General features: G+C 52.6%; 1 protein-coding gene across 1 annotated transcript in view; it reads right to left on the reverse strand.

Annotated features, from left to right (window-relative positions):
- PEX3 (peroxisomal biogenesis factor 3) overlaps window positions 1-7427 on the reverse strand; it is a 62062-nt gene that overhangs the window by 53851 nt on the left and 784 nt on the right. The window lies entirely within an intron of this gene.

Below are 7427 nucleotides of genomic sequence, written 5' to 3' on the forward strand. Positions count from 1 at the left end.
CCGAAACGTCGTGATTTTTATTTTATTTTACTTTTATCAATTTTAATGTTTTACCTACGTGACTTTACCGAAAAAACCTAAGAATATATATATGCTCCAAGCACGTGTGCTGTTTCATTCAGACGCTGTCCCCTCGACAGACCTTATTTTCACCTGAGGACGGCTGCTTGCGTTGTGGCCGAAACGTCGTGAGAATTGTTTTATTATGTTTTATTTTTATTATTTTATTACTTCCCTTCTACGTGACTTTACCGAAAGAACCAAGAAGATGAATCACTGAAGTCACGAAAGCTTTAAATCGAAAAATGTCTTGTGGTTGTTGTTGTTTGACTTGCATCCCACTGGCATTTTTGCACAGCGTTGGTGTACGGTGCTTTTTTTCTGGAAGACTTTGCAGTTTTTTCATGGATTTTTCTGTTTGCGCATAGTCACTTTAATATGTTTTCTTGTTCATGTTTTTGTTTGTTGCGGTTGCACCCGATTCAAGAGCCGAATGGCTCACAGGGCTATACCAAATAAATGAAACTGAAAACTGAAAAAACTGACTGCATAGAAAAGAGGTTAAGTCTACGACTTGGAAGGCGTGTTGAAGGTAATGGAATGAAGCTGTGTATGACTTCCGTGAAGCTAGCACATGCCGTTGGGGATGAAGGCTTGGTTGACATCCAGGCAAATGAGGAACTCCTTCAATCCCACCAATACGAATTAACAAAGGACGAGTTGGATATGCTCATATGTGAGAGTGGTAATGAGGATGACGAGGAAGATATGATGGTGCCGAAACCACCAACCGCGAAGATGCCGGCATAGGTGCTGCAGATGAGTCAGGCCATGGCTGACATTTTTTTATTGATGCATTTGTAGTAGCATGGTTGGGCACTGTGTACATTTCCATATTTCATCCTTACCTCTAGTAGCAGGCACGTGTCAATAGCGGGTGGTATACTGAATGGGTAAGATGAGTCAGCCCGTTAGGCAAATAAGGCTCCCCAGACCCCAAGACTCCAGCGACGACGAGGTGATGGCAGCTGTTCCTCGCTGGGTTTCGAAACGCCGGCCACGCGAGCTGCGTGATGGGGCCAGACGTCCACGAGCGGGGTCCGGGGCGACCGACCGCCGGGCGGCGGCGGCCACGTGTTTGAAGTGTGGCCGACGAGGCCATTTCGCCCGGGATTGCCGCTGCCGACTTCAACCTCCTCAGCTCCCGTCGGGCCGACTTCCATCTCCTCCACCGGACGCGGATCCACGGCACCCTCGGGCAAGTCGGCACATATCGGACACCCGGCAGGTCTTGACACATCACGCATCCACTCGCACCCATGTTTGCACTCCTGAAGGGAATTGTGGGTCACCTGGGTCGATGCCACACTCGGTTACACAATGGAAAAAAATGGCTCGAAGGGTGGTGGCGGCCGCGTCGGGGTCCTCGACGGTACGGGATACTCCATGTGAACCTCATTTGCCAGTAAAAATATGATAATTGTTTTTTTTACCCTTCTATCTGGCAACAAAACTGACACCTTTTTTACAAGGAGTCATGTTTACATAGACCACAATACCTGCAGTCATAATGCAAACAAAAAACATAACTCTGATGTGTACTGTCCTTGAAGTTGATTGGTTCACACCCGAGACAGCTTTCCTTAGAGCCTAGTCTCACATGGGTTGGACCAGATGACGCCAAAAGGCGCATGGCCCATGTGAGACTAGGCTCTAAGGAAAGCTGTCTCGGGTGTGGACCAATCAACTTCAAGGACAGTGCACATTATCAGAGTTATGTCTTTTGTTTGTATTATGACTGCAGGTATTGCGGTCTATGCAAACATGACTCCTTGTAAAAAGGTGTCAGTTTTGTTGCCAGATAGAAGGGTCAAAAACGAATTATCATGGTACGGGATACTATCGAAGGGATCGATGTCCGTATTTTGGTGGACACCGGCGCGTCTGCAACCATCATTTCTGATATTATTTTTCATCTCCTGTCCATTCCTACGTCGCGGTTCCGACCGGCTAACGACGCATGCGTTGCTGCGAATGGGGGTAGCATGGGTATTTTGGGGCGAGTAGATGTGCGCATTGCTATAGGGAATATCACCGCGGAGGGACCAGTTTTGATCTCGTGCTCATTGGCCGTCCCATGCTTATTGGGCACCGATTTCCTTCGCCGGATGCCCGTTAAAATACTCGTCGATCAGGGTTGCTTGGAAATGCCAGGGGGCCGTAGAATGTCCTTCCTGCCGTCCCTGCTGGGCTGTTCGCCCCCAGGAAACACTGTTAGTGCGATTGTTGCTGTTACGGTGGAAGTACCATCAGGCTCACAAATGCTTATTCCGCTGCGTTACCGAAAGCGCTTGGAAGCCGCGGACGATGCGACGGGTATGTTGCTGTCCCCGTCGAACTCGGTGGCAAAATCCTTTTCCCTAGTGGCGGCTCAAACTATCGTTCGGCCTGGTCAGGCCCCGTTTATACAAGTGTTAAATGGGGGCTCGGACCGGGTCGTCGTCCCGGCTGGCTCGGTGTTGGCTCACGCCACTACCGATTTCACCAGCTTTGAGAGCGACCAACCTACCAAAATGGATGCTGGCGTGCCATGATCCGATCGTTCGGACGATCGATGGATCACAGAATTGTGCGGGGAAAATACGTCCTTGTCGGCCACGCAGCAGAGCACCTTGCGTTCACTATTGTCGGAGTATGCTGACGTTTTCAGTAAAAATGATTTGGATCTGGGCCATACCTCGCTCTTGTCGCACCATATCGACACCGGTGCGACCGATTTGTATGCACCCGCATCGCATGAGCCCTGCAGAAAGGGAACACGTGCGTGGCGCGATGGACGACATGTTGGCGACCGATATAATTTCGCCGTCCAACAGTCCTTGGGGCGCGCCGGTGGTGCTGGTTAAAAAAAAGGATGGCGGGACGAGGTTTTGTGTAGACTTCCGCCGATTGAATAATATATCCGTGGCGGACGCATACCCCTTGCCAAGGATGGACGACTCGTTGGACGCTTTGTCGGGGGCAAATTTTTTCTCTACCCTTGATCTGTCGTCTGGGTTTTGGCAGCTTCCCCTCAATGACGCGTCCAGACCCCAGACCGAAAACGGCGTTCCGCATGCCACAGGGCCTCTTTGAGTTTAACCGCCTAACTATGGGCTTGAATGCAGCACCGGCGACGTTCCAACGCCTGATGGAACTGGTGCTAGCAGGCCTGCAGTGGGAAACGTGCCTCATATATTTGGATGATATCATCGTATTCAGTCGCACCTTCAAGGAACACCTCCAACGACTGGAAACTGTCTTCCAGAGGATGCGGTCGGCTGACCTAAAATTTAAACCAAATAAGTGCCACCTTTTGCAACGATCCGTCCGCTACTTGGGACACATCGTCAGCTCGGACGGTGTCCACGGACCCTCAGAAAACGTCGTGTGTCCGAGAGTGGCCCATGCCCACTTCAGTGGGCGACGTACGGCGGTTTATAGGGTTCGCATCCTACTATCGCCGATTTGTTAAGAATTTCGCGACGCTGGCTAAGCCGCTGCATGTACTGGCGGGAAAAAATCAGAGATTTAAATTGGGCCCGGAAGAGGAGCGCTCTTTTCAATCTCTCCGGGATCGCCTGGCCACCGCTCCGACACTCGACTACCCAGACTTTTCCCAGCCTTTCATCCTTGACACGGATGCTAGCGACATCGGCATAGGGGCCGTTTTGTCGCAACGGAAAGACGGAGTCGAGCGAGTGGTGGCATACGGCAGCAGGGTTCTGTCTCCTGCCGAGACGCGATATTGCGTGACGCGACGGGAACTGCTGGCAATCAAACATTTTGTTCGCCAGTACCGGCCGTACCTGTATAGAAGGAAATTCTTCGTGCGCACTGACCATGCTGCCTTGCAATATTCTTTGAAATTGGAACAACCGTCCGGTCAATTGGCTCAGTGGTTAAAATTGCTGCAGGAGTTTTCCTTCAATATCACGTACCGCAAGGGTACTCGAAATGGCAACGCGGATGCTATCTCTAGGTTGTCCCCGACTCCTCCCTGCGCCTGTCTGACGGGTACGCACCGCTGTGCGGCGCTGCCTACCCCGCCCTGTCCGGTCATGGGGGCGATGTCGAACGATGAGGGCCAGGATGTGCCCGTTGGCGCCGACAATACACTGCATTTGCCGCACTCGGTGTGGCTACGCGAGCAAGAGGCTGATGCCTCTTTGGCTCCACTGCGAGAACTGATCGGGAAACCGAGATCTCATTTGGCAGGATGTAAATGGCAGTTGTTTCGGGGCCAGGCAGGATTACTGATGTATACGGATGGGTTGTTGGACCATTCACGCCTGGTTGTGCCGACGTCCCTTCGCCACGATCTGATCCGCGCGCTGCACGCCGACAAGCTGATGCACCTCGGCGTGCAGAAAACATTAGACGCGATGCAGCAGGATTTCTTTTGGCCTGGCATGACAGCGGATGTCACTAACTTTATCCGGTCATGCCATGATTGTGCGAAGCGGAAACAGCCACGTCAAAATTATGTCCCGCCCCTACGATCGATCGAGGTATCCCGTATTAATGAGCTGGTTGCTCTGGATATCCTGGGCCCGTTCCCTCCATCGGCTAGGGGAAATAAATACCTTTTGGTCGGGGTCAAATACTTTTCTCGCTGGCCTCTGCCTGACCAAACGGCCTCATCCATCACCGAGGCTTTTTTGAATGGCTGCTCACAGATCAAGGACGTAACTTCTCCTCTAAATTGCTCAAAGACGTGTGCTCTGGCTTGGGTACAAAGAAAATCCGCACTTCCCCTTACCATCCGCAAACGGATGGCATGGTGGAACGATTTAACCGCACCCTTTCGGCCATGCTTTGACACACGGTGAGTGAAAAACAAACCGATTGGGACTTGCAAATACCGGGCGTTCTGGCGGCATACCGCATGGTTCCGCACGCGTCCACAGGATATTCGTCATTTTTCCTGATGTATGGCCGTGAGAATGTACCCCCGATTGATGTGTAACTTGGTGCAGTGGGGAAACAACCGTCCCCTTCTTTGCCTGACACGTGAGGGACTCGCTTAAACGGGTTACGGAGGCGCGAGAGACCGCCAGATGTGCGACGGCCCGTACGCAGGCAAGGAACGAGAGGTATGAGCGTCGATCGCGAACTGGCATGCCTTGGTCGGTGGTCGATATGGCATGGCTCCATTGCCCTCAGGTGCCAGTGGGAACGTCCCCTAAACTGCACAAGCCTTGGCGGGGACCTGTCGCGGCTCAAGCCCTATGTTGACCCACATGCTGGCCCTTCATCCCCACTTGTTGACCTGCCGGGGTCTGGCGTGCCAAATGTGCCACTTGCATCGCCGATTGATCCACAGCGGGGCTGTGTTCTACCCCCCGCAGACGAACAGGTTTTGAAGGACGACGAGACCCCGGACGTTCCACCTCCAACGGGGCTTGTCCCAGACACAACGGAAACCGAAAATTCTTCTTCTTCTCCACGGCAACCACCTCCTGCTGAACAGTCGGCGAGGCAACCACGCGCGAAGAAAGGAGAGGGTCCGGCGTCGCGTACGCGGTCGAAGTCTCTCCCATTTCGCTAACACTGTTTTCCTTGCGGTCTGTCACCCTGGTGTTACTGCGTTACAGGGGCGCCCTAATGTATGTCTGCTGTTTTAATGTTTTAATTCCTCTGCGCGTTGACGCGTACTCTCCCTTACCTTGTGAATGCGTCATGGACGCCCTAAGATGTTATTCAAAGGGATTCGTTGCTGTCACTCTTTTCCCAGCCGAGACGGCTAACTTTTTACACCGGTGGGGGGGGGGGGGGGTGATGTAATGTGAGGATATATCCGGGTTGCTGATGGATCACAACTCGTTACGATGATTGGCTCTGCCGGTCCTGGCCCATAACCAATGGGGGGAAGTCTAGGGGCGTGGCCCTGACGTAATGGGAAGGTGACATCTGTAAGTAGAGGATTGGTTCTGGGGCGTGGTCCCGGGAGCATACGATGGAGTCTAGAAGATTCCATAGAGGTTAACCAGGATTGGTGGAAAGGTACCACGTGACATGGGTATTAAATAGGGGTGGAGACGAACAACACGTGGTCAGATCTGGAATGAACGGAGGGTGAGGCCACGCGGGAGCGGGGTCCAGGCTGCCACGTGGCCGCGCGTGTCTCTCTCTCTATCCCTCTCACGCTGTCTGTCAGCAGCGTGAAGGAGTGTTGTAAAAGAAAGACAAATAAAGACCGGATTCCATAAGTCGCTTCCACGACCTTTATTACAATTGGAAGGACGTTATTAACCAGGTAAAGTCTTAACTGACTGATGTTTCCATCCTACCTGCCTATGTCAGCTGCTATTTCCGACTCTCTGTGTATCTCTCTCAATGCCTCTCTCTTAAATCTCTCATACTCACATGTCCTTTGCATTGTACCCTTTGGGTTGCACTCATGCCTTTGGATTGCACCACTCTTCGATTTTACATTAACATGCGAGTCTCTCACATTAACATAGCCACTTCCGTACCTTCGTCGAGGAGGGCGCTCTCCGATCTTACAGTTACATGCTAATTTCTCACATTAACATCACTAGCTCCGGCCACTTCTTTATGACTCTTCAGCTACACCCATTTCAAACCTTTTAAAACAGTCTGCCTCAGCAGCAGACCATGCATTCCCACCTGATGATGGATGCTTGTATTGCGCCCGAAACGTCGTGATATATTTTATACCTACGTGACATTACCAAAAGAACCAAAGAGTATAGATTCCAGCAGTCACAAAAGCTTCAAATCACTATGAAGCTCACTCACACCACTGTGCACACCAACCCCGCTCTGCTTACTCACCCCGCTGTGCACACTCACCCCCCTCTACTCACTCACACTGCTCTACTCACTCACCCCGCTCTGCTCACTCACCCCGCTGTGCACACTCACCCCGCTGTGCACACTCACCCCGCTCTACTCACTCACCCCGCTCTACTCACTCACCCCGCTGTGCACACTCACCCCGCTGTGCACACTCACCCCGCTGTGCAAACTCACCCCGCTCTACTCACTCACCCTGCTCTACTCACTCACCCCCCTCTACTCACTCACACTGCTCTACTCACTCACCCCCCTCTACTCACTCACCCCGCTGTGCACACTCACCCCGCTGTGCACACTCACCCCCCTCTACTCACTCACCCCGCTCTACTCACTCACACTGCTCTGCTCACTCACCCCGCTCTACTCACCCCGCTGTGCACACTCACCCCGCTCTACTCACTCACCCCGCTGTGCACACTCACCCCGCTGTGCACACTCACCCCGCTGTGCACACTCACCCCGCTCTACTCACTCACCCCGCTCTACTCACTCACCCCGCTCTACTCACTCACCCCGCTCTGCTCACTCACCCCGCTCTGCTCACTCACCCCGCTCTGCTCACT

The sequence above is a fragment of the Lampetra planeri genome, chromosome 22 (assembly GCF_965212315.1).
Source record: "Lampetra planeri chromosome 22, kcLamPlan1.2.h2, whole genome shotgun sequence".
In the NCBI taxonomy this organism is placed as follows: domain Eukaryota; kingdom Metazoa; phylum Chordata; class Hyperoartia; order Petromyzontiformes; family Petromyzontidae; genus Lampetra; species Lampetra planeri.